At 37.1% G+C, this 15377-nt stretch overlaps 1 pseudogene; it reads right to left on the reverse strand.

Annotated features, from left to right (window-relative positions):
* Positions 1–6719: 6719 nt before the first annotated feature.
* On the reverse strand, positions 6720–7711 carry LOC136154301 (ADP-ribosylation factor-like protein 5A; annotated as a pseudogene).
* Between the last annotated feature and the right edge of the window lie 7666 nt (positions 7712–15377).

The following is a 15377-nucleotide window of genomic DNA, read 5'->3' on the forward strand; positions in this document are numbered from 1 at the left end:
TAAACTTATATAGTGTTATCTATCAAATTGTATGTCAATAAAGCTGAAAATTTAAAGATACAATAGTTAGGGAAGACATGTAGTGTTTATGGATGTATAGACACATTGTCAGTGGAAAAAAAGATTCTATATAGAGACTCACTCCTATATAGCAGGAGTCCCCCACCTCCAGGATCTAATGCCTGATGATCTGTGGTGGAGCTGATGCAATAATGGGGACTGCTGATAGTCAGTTGGTTTTTGACAAATTTTCCAAGGTAATTTCTTGTGAAAACATGATGCTTTGATAAAATGGTTCTAGAAATATTAGATAGACAATGCAAAAAAAAAGAAAAAATGAACTTCAGTGTGAACCACACCATATATAAAAATTAACAGAAATGTATCACAAACCAAATAGAGAAATGAACATTATACAGCTTTTAGAAGAAAAGAGATTTTCTTAATAACCTTGGATTTAACTAATATAATCTTACAGAGGACAAAAAATTAATAAAAGATACACTGCCTTCTTAAGATATACTTTACAGTATATCTTAACATAATTTATAGTCTTAACAAGGCAGTGATACAAATATGAAAACCACCTAGACTTGGAGAAAATATTTATAAAGCAATTATCTAACCAAAAACGTCTATCTAAAATATCTAAAAACACGTTTGCAACTTGTTAGAATAGAAACCACTGAATTAAAAATGGGCAACATATTTGAAAATGTAACAAAAGAAACTCAGCATTTAAATGCATTAAATTAAATTAGGCTCATGATCAATAGCCGTAAGATGTCTATTAAAACCATAGTAAGATACTGCTTCATACCCACTAGAAATGCTAAAATTAAAAAGACTGAAAATACCAAGCACTGGTAAAGAGGTAGAAATCAGATATACAGCTGGTGGTAATGCAAAATTACAGAATGACTTTGAAAACAGCAATTTATTATAATATTAAAAGTAAACTTGCCATACAAATCAGCCTTTGCATTTGTAGGTATTTACCCAAGAAACAGAAATCAAAGCATATATCCACACAAAGACTTGTACATAAATGTTCATAGCAGCTCTATCTGTAAACTCAAACTGGAAACAAACCAATATCTTATTGATATAAGTGAATGAATGAACAAATTTTAGTGTATCCGTATAAGAGAATGCTACTCAGCAAGAAAAATAAATTATTAATACAGCCTACAGCAAAGATGAATCTTCAAATAATTACACTAGTGAAAAAAGACCAGAAAATAGAGTATATACTGTAGAATCCAATGTGTATATATATATATAAATCTTGATAAAATGCAAATTAACCTACAGTAGCAGGAAGCAGATTAGTGTTTGCTTGGGGAACAGTGGTTGGGTTGGCTAGGAAAAAGATTATAAACGGACACCAGGATACTTTTAGGAGTAAAGGATACCTTCACTATTTTGATTGTGGTGGTGATATACATATAGAAAATAAATTTTGCACTTTATATGGGGGATGTTTGTGTGTGTGTGTGTGTGTGTGTGTACACTCATCTGACTCTATGTGGTAACTAAAATCACGGGAAGGATTATAGATTTAGAAGCCAGTTGGGTTTAGGAACAATCTTGATTACAACATATAACAACTGGTTAGAGAAAGATGTATTTGCAAAGTAGAAGAGAAGGAATGGGCAGAGAAGCAGAAAAGTAAAATGAATATTATAGAACCTAAGGGGAAAGACTATTTCAGGAAGGATTGAGTGGCTTGTCAGTAGTAGACATTGCTCCTAAGAGGTCAAGTAAAATGAGAATAGTAAAGTTTATTTAAATTAGAGACACTGGTAACCTCAGCCAGATCTATTTTTATAGAGGAATGGGGCAGAAAGCTTAAAAAAAAAAAAAGAAAGCTAAATTATCACAGTGGGTTGGTGGCAGATAAAGAACTGGGGACAGTGGATAATAGTCACTTTAAAAAATTTTTGGCTGGTAAAAATACAAAACAGAGATATAGGTGGAAGTGGCCCAAGGGAGAAGAGGAGTTATGGAAGGCTTTTTTAAAAATCACAGGCACAGGAATTCCCTGGCAGTTCAGTATTTAGAACTCTTGTTGTTTCACTGCTGGGTTCAATACCTGGTCAGGGAACTAAGATCCTGCAAGCTGCACAGGGCAGCTAAAACCAAAAAAGAAAAAAAGGAGGGCAAATGGCTTCCCAGGTGGCACTAGTAGTAAAGAACCTGCCTGCCAGTGCAGGAGACATAGGAGACCCGGGTTTAATCCCCTGGAGGAGGGCATGGCAACCCACTCCAGTATTCTTGCTGGAGAATCCCAGGGACACAGGAGCCTGGTGGGCTACAGTCCATAGGGTCGCAAAGAGTCACGACTGAAGTGACTTAGCACACACAGCACGCATTACAATATTTCTAACAGTCTTGTGCTTGAGATGGCTCTTGAGATCACTTATTTTTAGGCAAACTTCATCAGAACCAAAGAAATAAAAACTCAAAATGCATCACTTAACTATTTTGTACTATTATCTATACATGAGATTGTTTATATTGATTGTAACTGTGTGTTGGGAATATTATCTGTAATGTTTATTACTATTACACATCTCTACTCTATATTCAGTAACTTCACGTGGGTCATTTGAACCTGGCCGTGGAATTCCTAAATATTTACACCACAGAAATTTGTAAATACTAGGTAGGAATAATGGCTCAATTTGCTAAAGTTTGTTGTTGTTATTGACTATCTAGTGAATACATGATAGAGAATATCTTAAAGCTGATTAAACTTTAAAATTATGTCTAAGACCATGACTCTGAATAGTACAAAACAGTAGAAAAACAGTACAAAAAATTGAGGAACTACTATTCCAGTATTCAACAGATAACAGCTGAAAATTCACTCACATCACTGAAGAACATGCTATGTTTTGACACTTCATTTTTTCACTTTCATCTTATTTGCTTATGGAAAGAATATCAGTCAAGATTCATGCCACAACTACATTCATTTGTTAATTACAACCACAGGTTGGCTATGAATACACAAGTTCATCAAAAGCAATGAAAGCATTCAGTGAGAATCAATTGATTATATGGAATTTATAATAAGGAGTATAGGCTATTTTATTATTTGTAAATTGTTTGCTGCACATACTGTCAGTAAAATCTATGCTCGTGCACATACATGCATGCACTTTTCTAGATAGCCAGTTATTAAACATGTATTATCACATTTATATCAATGAGTCATAATAAAACAGAACAGCAAAATTTTTAAAAAATCCACATATTTTGTTAAGTTACTCTTCTTTGAAAATGGAAATGACCTTAAATCATGGACAAGACAATATGAGCCTGGGGCAACAATCAGAATATAGATATAAAATATATATACAAGAGATGTCCAATTTAGTAAAGTACATGACTGGGGTAAAGTTCAGAGGACATTGAGTTTACCAGCTTAGATCAATAGCCTAGACTCACACCAGACCATGATTAAGGCTCAAGCAGTTCATTTCATTTGTCATTCAATTAAGGCTCTGTAATAAAAGTAATAAATACTTAATGTGGACCAGCCACTGTGCTAAATATTTTAAGAATCCCTATACGATAGGTATTATTACTACTGCCATGATATGAGCAGAGGAAAGCAGTGCTTACAGAGATTTATTAACTTGCACAAATTTACAGAGCTATTTAGTAGAGGAGCTAGCATTTGAGCAATGTTCTGCCTGACACTAATTGTAATTTTGCTGGTGCTCCTAACCACTGTATACGCCTGCATCTCTTTTTTCCCCCTTTATTAAGGTATAATTAACAAATAAAAGCTGAATATATTTAAAGTGTATGGGCTGATATTTTTAATATAGGTATACTTTGTGAAATTATCACACAACATTGCTGTATACTAGATCTCTAGATCTTACCTTGTATAATTGAAACTTCGTACTCCTTAACCAGATTCTCCCCACTTATTACTTCACCCAAACCCAGGCAGTTAGTATTCTATTCTGTTTCTATGAGTTTTACTTTTTTAGATTCCACATTTCAGTGAGATCTCATGTATACCTCATATTTTATTTATCCATCAGTGGACACTTAGGATGTTTCCATATCCTGGCTACTGTGACTAATGCTGCAATGAATATGGTAATGAGCAGAGCGCAGACCTCTCTTTGTCATCCTGATTTCATTTCCTTTGAATATATACCTAAAAGTAGAATTGTTGGATCATTCTATAGTTCTATTTTTAATTTTTTGAGGAATCTCCATTGTTTTCCATAATGACTATACTAATCTACATCTCTAACAGCAAAAGTATAAAGGTACTCTTTTTTTCATATCCTTGCCAACACTTGTTATCTTTTGACCTTTGATAAAAGATATTGTAACAGATGTGACGTGATATCGTGCTGTGGTTTTGATTTGCATTTCCCTGAAAGTCAGTGATGTTGAGCACCTTTTCGTATACCCGTTGGGTCATTTGTAAGTCTTCTTTGGAGAAATGTATATTCAGGTCATTTGCTCATTTTTTTTCATATTGGGTTATTTGGGTTTTTCCTACTGAGTTGTGTAAGTTCTTTATATGTTTGGGATATTAATCCCTTATCTGATACATGGCATACAAATTATTTTCTCCTATTCTGTAGATTGTCTTTTCACTCTGTTGATTTTTGTTTCCTTTGCTGAGCAAAAGGCTTTAGTTAGGTGCAATCCCATTTTACTGGTTTCATAGTTCTCTCATCTTTGAATTTTGACAATGTTATTACAGTACGTCTGGGTATAATCTTCTTTGGATTGACTCTCTTTTTAGTCCTTAGAGCTTCATTGTACTTGATATTCATTCCCCTTCCAAGTTTTGGAAAGTTTTCGTTCATTATTTCATTAAACAAGTTTTGTCTTTTTTTCTCTTCTCTTGTTGAGACTTTCATAATTCATGTGTTTTTTTTTTTTTTCATTTTGATAGTGTCCCATAAGTCGTATAAGGTTTTTTTTTTTACTCTTTTCACTATTTTTCCTTTCTGTTTATCTAATGGTATAATTTCAAATGATTTGTCTTCAAAGCTAAGTAATTTAGGATTTATGTTTGTAAAACCATGTTGACAAGTATTTAATGTTATGCTTGCATTTTTACAATTATAGTATAAATATAAAATACAAAACCTTCAGTGTTAAACACTGATGTCCCATGGTTGCCCTGGATTTAGATAGAGGTAGTTTATATTTTCATAGAAGGAAACTTTCAAAGTTCTGTCAGTGGTTATAGCATGTACTATTATTCTTCATCAAAATCATCATGAAATCTAAAAGGGTAGTATTGGTTATTATTTTTTTTCTTGAATATTCTAAAATAGGCCAGTTTCAGTTAGCTTTCAGATTCTCAGAGCATGAAAGATACATGGAATACTCAAGAATATGGTTTAACACATTTAGGTTAAGTTTGCTTATAGTTACAAGAGAAATGCCTTCGACTTTCAGATATTGAAAGAAAATACCCTATGAAAACATGAAAGGCATTTTGGGCCAAGTTACTTCTTAGTGAAAATAAATATATTATCTTGATCAATGTTTAAATAAACATCTTAAAAGCATTAAAAAGTTTTACAATTGTTAAACTATTCCAACTCCTAAGAAATAAGACATTTTCAAATTAGGCAGTTAGAAAATGTTTTAATCTCAAATTCCCTTTAAATGCTGGACATATAATTTAATACCTAAGAAGACTCTGGCTGAATTATTTGATAATATTTATAGGGTGATACTTCTCCTGGTAGACATGTTTCACACCACCATTTTTAATTAACGCTGGGAAAACACTTGATAATTTTAAATATGATTAATGATAAACTGTTAATCCATTAATCAGCCTATTTAGAAATTTAGATGACATAAGGTTCAATAAAGGTAACAATCTGATAATTGCCCAATGTGCAATTCTGCCCATTAGTAACACTAAGTCACAAACTTGATATTCCACCCAGTTGCATTACGTATTTCCATGTATGTGATTTGATCTATCATACAATAGGTACACAATGTCAAGGCTTTCCTCCTTTATAATTATTTAAGAGCAGCTCAGTGGTTTAGGAGGTTAGTTAGTAAAATACAGGGAACATAGTGGAAAAGTACCAAATAGCACTTAAAACCAATACCCATACTCATGGTCGTAAACAAAGAATATTAAGTTTTGTGTAATTTGCCTTTCTTTAGAACATAAAGCCATTAATTTGAATCTGAGGTATATACACAATACGCAAACAACTTTATGCAAAATACTTTTTGTAAGTTATATTTTAAAATATTAGAAACTAAATGTCTGTGTTGATTTGTCTTTTGACTAAATGTAACAAGAAGGGAATAACATTCAACTAGGGAGGGCAATACTGATAATAAAGCTCTTATAGTGACAAATGTCTTCCTCTCTTTCTACCTAATAGGCTACACAATGTCCTAAAAGGACCTGTGATGAGAAAAATGTCAAGCGCAGCTTTAAGACCTTTTGTCGAAAGAAGCTAATGAGAAAGCAGATTGGAAGGTAAGACTTCATGTTTGTTTTGAAATAAGTGGTCTTAAACTTTTTCTAGAAGAAGAAAATTTAGTTCATGTTTATCTATCTATCTAAACCACTAGATTTTACAGCTTTCAGGTAAAATCCAACACTTGGTTTATACAAAGTCTATGAGAAGAGATCAGTAGAGGTCATCTAATCTTAAATTGTGAAATCATTCAAATCCTTAACATAGTCTCTACCCAGTAAGAGCACAGCATATCTGGCTAGGTCACTGGTGATCGCTAATGAAAGTCAGTTCCCCAAACTGAGAGATTTCTGCTACAGTCATGCATTATTCAGCATCTTGTTTACTAGTAAGTCAGCAATCCAGCCTTCCTTAAGACCTTATGGGCTAACATTTTATAGAGTTCTCTAATTATAGAAATCCTTGGTCTGTACTGTCCACAATAGAGACATCACTTGGCTGACAAAGCAAAGACAAAAGCAGAGACATCAAAAAGCCAAGAGACAAAAGCAGAGACATCACTTTTGCTAACAAGGTCCATATAGTCAAAGTTATAGTTTTTCCAGTAGTTGTATAGATGTGAGAGTTGGACCATAAAGGAGGCTGAGCGCCAAAGAATGGATGCTTTTGAATTATGGTGCTGGAGAAGACTCTTGAGAGTCCCTTGGACAGCAAGGAGATCAAACCAGTCTATCCTGAAGGAAATCAACCCTAAATATTCATTGGAAGGACTGATGCTGAAGCTCCAATATTTTAACCATCTGATGCAAAGAGCTGACTCATTGGAAAAGACCTAATGCTGGGAAAGATTGAAGGCAAAATGAGAAGAGAGTGGCAGAGGAGGAGATGATTGGATGGGATCACCCATTCAATGGACATGAATTTGAGCAAACTCTTGAAGCTAATGAAGGACAGAGGAGCCTGGCGTGCTTCAGTTCCTGGGGTCACAAAGAGTTGGACACAACTTAGTGACTGAACAGCAACTGTTCACAACTATTACAAACTCTGTGTTAGTATAGAAAGTGTTCCAGGAAGAAGGAAGAGATTGGTGGCCACTAGTATTCCACATTAGGAAGCATGTATCAGTACCTCTTCTACATTACTTCATTCACAGGAAATTGGTAAAGGATGGCACTTTTCCTTTCATTATCCACCCCAACAATGACAACAGTGTGCTCCTGGTGACTGAATAGTCTCCATATCCTGGTGAAGAGGATTCCCATTCTTGGGCAGCTGACCCCCTTTCCAGTCACTGGGTGACCTAGACACTCCCAGCTCAGGCGAAAGTGGAGGAGGAAGATGCGCTAGAGCCTCTACTTTTGCTGCTGCTACTGAACTGATTGATGGCCAGTTTCCTAGGAACCAGAAGGAGGCTGAAACTGAAGCAACACTGCCTCTGGCACACTCTTCTGGCTTATAGACATGGTCTCCTTGTTCTCTGTCATGAGCCTCATGGGTCACTGTCCTCCTCTAGCTCAGGTGCCTTGTCTTGAAATTCAATAATTCTTTTTTTCTGATTGATCGAGTCTGCTGTTGAAGTTCTCCATTGAATTTTTCATTCTTTATTTCTATTGTATTCTTCAGCACCACAATTTCTGCTTGGTTCTTTTTCCTGGTTTCTATCTCATTGTTGGAATTCTTGTCTTTCTCTGTGTTGTTTTCTTGATATTGTTATCTGTAATATGTCTTCTCCTGTAGCTCACTAACAATTTGTCAATCTTTATAAAAATGTATAATGCATGTATCATTTGATTCCCAAGTAATCTGTCATATAAAAACCTCAAAAGCAGGCAAAACAGAGTTTTCAGTAGCATTGTTTTAGTAGGGAAAAGTTGGCAACTGATTGGTTAAATTAGTCATAGTTCAATTCTGCTATACAGCTGTTATATAGAATACCACATAGCTAGTAAAGTGGGTTGTAGTATTATATCTATAGATACCGCCATGGGAAAGCTCCTGAAGATACATTATTAAGCAAATAATTTACAACACAAAATGCAGGTTTTCATGCCAGGTGGCCACATAAACAACATATGAGACTCAATGGGTTAGTTTGCTAGTCAGATGATTAGATATAGCTGTTTGTGGATGCATAGAACCAACCTGAAAATATATACATGTGGTAATATGAGGCGTTTTGAAAAAACAGCGGGCTGAAAAATGGGACTACACTTATTTTTTCCTTTGTTGCCTATACAATACATTAAAACATAATGGGTATATATTTATTTTATAGAAAGTAGCTTCCACATTGTATTTTTGTTACTGCCAGAATCAAAGGCTGCAGAGTCAGTAATTAATAATTTTAGTGTGTTTGGTACATAGTAAGATAGGGGTGAGTCCCTGGGTTTACTTTTTGTCAGTGGAGCCAGATTAAGACACAAAGTCAGGTTAGTTAAATACATATATGAGGATCTAGAATGTTCTTGATAATCCCAGCTGCCAGTGACAAGAGCTTTATTTGAACACTGAAGTAGAAATATATTAGATATAGTGTCTTATAAGGCCATTAAATCTTCCTAATTTCCATAATGGAATGGCATGTGGAAAGGTGAGGAAAAATCATAGATAGATTCTTAAACTCATAGAAATGCATAGTAGTGTTCAAACTCTGTCAGCTTTCAACTTTACTACTGTTAGTGTGCAAAACTGAGAGAAACTATAAATGTTTCTGACACATTTTGACAATTGTTTCAATGCATATGAGCAGGCAGTAAAATAGCATCCTAGTAACGCTTCAAGTATCAGGTAAGCTACTCAGCTAACATCTACAAAGTCATTTCTAGAAGTGATTTCCCCTGTTCTAACCTACAGTCTCATAGTATTGTTAAAACTTGACCCCATCTTAATACTGATTTCACGGTCTTTTAATTAAATCCAGTTCAAAGAAAGGACTCGGTTCCTGAGCCATATGCATCACATCTGGGGCAACGGAAATAATAATGGTCTTGATTTAATGTAATGTCTCTCTTTCCTGAACATTTTTGGTGGGAAACATAGATGGTAAGCTAATAGAAGAGGATGAGCAGTTGGGTATCCAGGGGAAGTTATACTAAATATTGAAAGGATAATGATTTTAAAAGAATATGAGAGTATAAATGAAAAGTATACTTAAGCAGGGAGAAGAGAAATTTAACAAGAGATGTCTAAATCGATAACATCTCACAAACTGATCATTAACTAACATTAATAATTCAGGTTTGACAAAATGGATGAATAGGTATCTCTTTCTTTCTTCCATTTCAGTTCAGGTAGGGAGTCCCTAAAATGGTCCCATATGTATTAAACACATATTTTAAATTAAATTAAATTATTAAATACATATGTATTTAACCATTCTGAGACAAATGCCCTAGTATAATCCTTCCTCCAGTGTGGAATGGAACTGGTAACTTGCCTCAAACAGAATATAGCAAAAATAATGTAATAGAAAGTCATTTCTCGAGGTCAGTTTATAAAAATACTCTGGCTTCCATTTTACTTGCCATTTCTCACGCTATCTCATTCATATTCTTTCTCTGCCATTGCTCAGACAGAAGTCAACTATCATCTTCTCAGTAATTCAAGTAGTAAGGGACTGATATCACTAGCCATAGCCAGGGAGGAACTTAGCTGAACACCAAGCAGGTAAGCTGGGAAGTGAATCTTTTCCCGTCTGCAAAATGCCATGTGACTGAGCTTGAAAAGAAGTCCTCCCCTTTTTGAGTTGTGTTAGAGATCTTCAAGCAGAGATGCCACCACATTCTTGACCCACAGAAACTGTGAGATAATAAATGCTTGCTGTTTTAAACCACTAATTTGGGGGGTAACTTGTTATGCAACAATAAAAAGTATTTGGGTTGGCCAAAAAGTTCCCTTGAATTTTTCCATAAGCTGTAACAGAAGAACTCAAATGAACTTTTTGACCAATCGAATATTTAGTCCATTTTGTTTTTCTGAAAAAAAAATATATTTAGGTTAAGTTTCGTAATCATTCCATTTAAATATATGAGAGGAGGAAGCTCCCTATTTATTCAGAGGTGGGGTTTTTTTTTGCAAAGAAAAGAGAATTCAATAAAGTGGATTCATATTAATTATTCTGTTAAATTCTGTTTTCCTATAACAGTTCTTAAGGTATGGCATCTGCCTGCAACACAGGAGACCTGGGTATACTCCCTGGGTCGGGAAGATCCTCTGGAGAAGGGAATGGCAGTCCATTCCAGGATTCTTGCCTGGAGAATCCCATGGACGGAGGAGACTGGCAGGCTACACAGTCAATGGGATCACAGATAGTTGGACACAACTGAGCAACTAACGCTACTACTACTAAGGTGTGGCATAGTTTAGTGGATACACTGTAACTAGAAATATGGTGACTAGGTCATAAATGAAAATATGCAGACTAATATGTCAAATTTTGTTGAATTCTTTCTGTTTGTCAGGTAGCAAAGTGTTTTTTTTAAACATGTATTTATTACAATAAGTAGAAGATATTAAGAAGAGGTAGCAAAATGGTTGTCTGAGGAGGCCTTACAAATAGATGAGAAAAGAAGAGAAACTAAAGGCAAAGGAGAAAAGGAAAGATATATCTGAATGCTGAGTTCCAAAGAATAGCAAGGAGAGATAAGAAAGCCTTCTTAAGTGATTGATGCAGAGAGATACAGGGAAACAATAGAATGGGAAAGACTAGAGATGGCTTCAAGAAAATTATAGATACCAAGAAACATTTCATGCAAAGACGGGCACAATAAAGGAAAGAAACAATGTGGACCTAATAGAAGCAGAAGATATTAAGAAGAGGTGGCAAGAATACGTGGAAGAACTATACAAATGGGATCTTACTGACCCAGATAACTGCGATGGTGTGATCACTCACCTAGAGCCAGACATCCTGGAATGTGAAGTCAAGTGGCCCTTAGGAAGCACCACTAAGAACAAAGCTAGTGGAGGTGATGAAATTCCAGCTGAGCTCTTTCAAGTCCTAAAAGATGATGCTATGAAAATGCAGGACTCAATATGCCAGCAAATTTGGAAAATCCAGCAGTGGCCAGAGGACTGGAAAAGGTCAGTTTTCATTCTAGTTCCAAAGAAAGGCAATGCCAAAGAATGCTCAAACTACCACACAGTTGCACTCATCTCACACGCTAGCAAAGTAATGCTCAAAATTCTCCAAGCCAGGTTTCAACAGTATGTGAACTGAGAACTTCCAGATGTTCAAGCTGGATTTAGAAAAGGCAGAGGAACCAGAGATCAAATTGCCAACATCCATTGGATCATCGAAAAAACAAGAGAATTCCAGAAAAATATCTACTTCTGCTTTATTGATTATGCCATAACCTTTGACTGTGTAGATCACAACTAACTTGGAACATTCTTGAGATGGGAATACCAGACCACCTGACTTGCCTCCTTAGAAATCTGTATGCAGGTCAAGAAGCAACAGTTAGAACCAGACATGGAACAATAGACTGATTCCAAATTGGGAAAGGAGTACATCAAGGCTGTATATTGTCACCCTGCTTATTTAACTTATATGCACAGTACATAATGTGAAATTCTGGGGTGGATACAGTGCAGTCTGGAATCAAGATTGCTGGAAGAAATATCAATAATCTCAGATGTGCAGATGACACCACCCTTATGGCAGACAGTGAAGAGGAACTAAAGAGTCTCTTGATGAAGGTGAAAGAGGAAAGTGAAAAAGCTGGCTTAAAACTCAGCATTCAGAAAACTAAGATCGTGGCATCCTATCCCATCACTTCATGGCAAAGTGATGGCAAAACAATGGAAACAGTGACAGACTTTCTTTTCTTGGGCTCCAAAATCACTGCAGATGGTGAGTGCAGCCATGAAAATAAAAGATCCTTGCTCCTTGGAAGAAAAGCTATGACCAACCTAGACAGCATATTAAGAAGCAGAGACATTACTTTAGTGACAAAAGCTCCATCTAGTCAAAGCTATGTTATTTTTCAGTAGTCATGTATGGATGTGAAAGTTGCACCATAAAGAAATGATGAACTGTGGTGTTGGAGAAGACTCTTGAGAGTCCCTTGGACTGCAAGGAGATCCAACCAGTCCATCCTAAAGGAAATCAGTCCTGAATATTCATTTGAAGTACTGATGCTGAAGCTCCAATACCTTGGCCACCTGATGCAAAGAGCTGACTCATTGGAAAAGACCCTGATACTGGGAAAGGTTGAAGGCAGGAGAAGAAGGGGACGACAGAGGATGAGATGGTTGGATGGCATCGCCAACTTGATGCACATGAGTTTGAGCAAGCTCCGGGAGTTTGTGATGGGCAGAGAAGCCTGCTGTGCTGCAGTCCATGGAGTCACAAAGAAGTGGACTTCACTGAGCGACTGAACTGATTACAGTATTTAATGTTCACCCCAAAAAGCTAAGTAGATTTTTTTATTCCCATTTAACACATAAAGAAAGAAGCATGGAGGGCCATAGAGCTTAAGCCACTTGCCCAAAATCATACAGCACGAAGATTCAAACTTGGGCAATCAGAATCTAGAAGCCACCATCTCAACCACAACAGTGTACCAACTCTCCTAAGAACCCATGTTCAATTCCCGGACTGCCTTCCTTGTCGGAGTGTTATATTCTCTTTGGTCACAAAGCTCCAAAATATTAGATGCTAGGTGTAAATATTAATGAGGAGAAACATCATTAACATGTAGTGAATCAGAGATTCCACAGGAGATATTACAATTAGAGTAGTTAAGAATGAGGACTCAATCCTATGACAACAATAGCAGGAAGAGGCAGGGGGAGAAACTGATGTTACCAGAGCTTGGTGAGAACAGCAGCCATCAAAGGAGGCGGCCCAACAGGAACAGGGTCCATGGAACAACATGGCCACCATCTGAACTGTGCCAAGGCAAGTGATGGGTGGTAAGAACAAATATCCCGACTGGTCTCTTCCTCTGATTTCCTGACACTTCCCCACATGGGCCAGACCCAACTGCAAACCAGAGGGCAAGGACCCCTGGTTGATGGAGTCCACAGAGGCCACTATCAGAACACAGAACAGGGCAGAGATGGGAGAAATTAGATTTGGCTGGCTTATCACCTCTCCTAATTAAAAGATGCTTTTGTTTGTTTGTTTGTTTGTTTTTTAGTGAGAACTCTCAGTTCAGTTCAGTTGTTCAGTTGTGTCCGACACTGCGACCCCATGAATCACAGCATACCAGGCCTCCCTGACCATCACCAACTCCCGGAGTTTACTCAAACTCATGCCCATCGAGTCGGTGATGCCATCCAGCCATCTCATCCTCTGTCGTCCCCTTCTCCTCCTGCCCCGAACCCCTCCCAGCATCAGGGTCTTTTCCAATGAGTCAACTCTTCACATGAGGTGGCCAAAGTATTACAGTTTCAGCTTCCACATCAGTCCTTCCAATCAACACCCAGGACTTATCTCCTTCAGAATGGACTGGTTGAATCTCCTTGAAGTCCAAGGGACTCTCAAGAGTCTTCTCCAACACCATAGTTCAAAGCATCAAATTTTTGGCGCTCAGCTTTCTTTACAGTCCAACTCTCACATCCATACATGACCACTGGAAAAACCATAGGCTTGACCAGACGGACCTTTGTTGGCAAAGTAATGTCTCTGCTTTTTAATGTACTATCTAGGTTGGTCATAACTTTCCTTCCAAGGAGTAAGCGTCTTTTAACTTCATGGCTGCAATCACCATCTGCAGTGATTTGGGGGCCCCCAAAAATGAAGTCAGTCACTGTTTCCACTGTTTCCCCATCTATTTCCTATGAGTTGAAGGGACCAGATACAATGATCCGAGTTTTCTGAATGTTAAGCTTTAAGCCAACTTTTTCACTCTCCTCTTCCACTTTCATCAAGAGGCTTTTTAGTTCCTCTTCACTTTCTGCCATAAGGGTGGTGTCATCTGCATACCTGAGGTTACTGATATTTCTCCTGGCAATCTTGATTCCAGCTTGTGCTTCCTCCAGCCCAGCATTTCTCATGATGTACTGTGCATATAAGTTAAATAAGCAGGGTGACGATATACAGCCTTGACGTATTCCTTTTCCTATTTGGAACCAGTCTGTTGTCCCATGTCCAGTTCTAACTGTTGCTTCCAGACCTGCATACAGGTTTCTCAAGAGGCAGGTCAGGTGGCCTGGTATTCCCATCTCCTTCAGAATTTTCCACAGTTTATTGTGATCCACACAGTCGAAGGCTTTGGCGTAGTCAATAAAGCAGAAATAGATGTTTTTCTGGATCTCTCTTGCTTTTTCAATGATCCAGCAGATATTGGCAATTTGATCTCTGGATCCTCTGCCTTTTCTAAAACCAACTTGAACATCTGGAAGTTCACGGTTCATGTATTGCTGAAGCCTGACTTGGAGAATTTTGAGCATTACCTTACTAGCGTGTGAGATGAGTGCAATTGTGCGGTAGTTTGAGCATTCTTTGGGATTGGAATGAAAATGAACCTCTTCCAGTCCTGTGGCCACTGCTGAGTTTTCCAAATTTGCTGGCATATTGAGTACAGCACTTTCACAGCATCAGCTTTCAGGATTTGAAATAGCTCAACTGGAATTCCATCACATCCACTAGCTTTGTTTGTAGTGATGCTTTCTAAGGCCCACTTGACTTCACATTCCAGGACGTCTGGCTCTAGGTGAGTGATCACACCATTGTGATTATCTGGGTCGTGAAAATCTTTTTTGTACAGTTCTTCTGTGTGTTTTTGCCACCTCTTCTTAATATCTTCTGCTTCTGTTAGGTCCATACCATTTCTGTCCTTCATCGAGCCCAGCTTTGCATGAAATGTTCCCTTGGTATCTCTAGTTTTCTTGAAGAGATCTCTAGTTTTTCTCATTCTGCTGTTTTTCTCTATTTCTTTGCATCGATCGCTGAGGGAGGCTTTCTTATCTCTCTTGACT

This window comes from Muntiacus reevesi, chromosome X, assembly GCF_963930625.1.
Source record: "Muntiacus reevesi chromosome X, mMunRee1.1, whole genome shotgun sequence".
NCBI classification, from domain to species: Eukaryota; Metazoa; Chordata; class Mammalia; order Artiodactyla; family Cervidae; genus Muntiacus; species Muntiacus reevesi.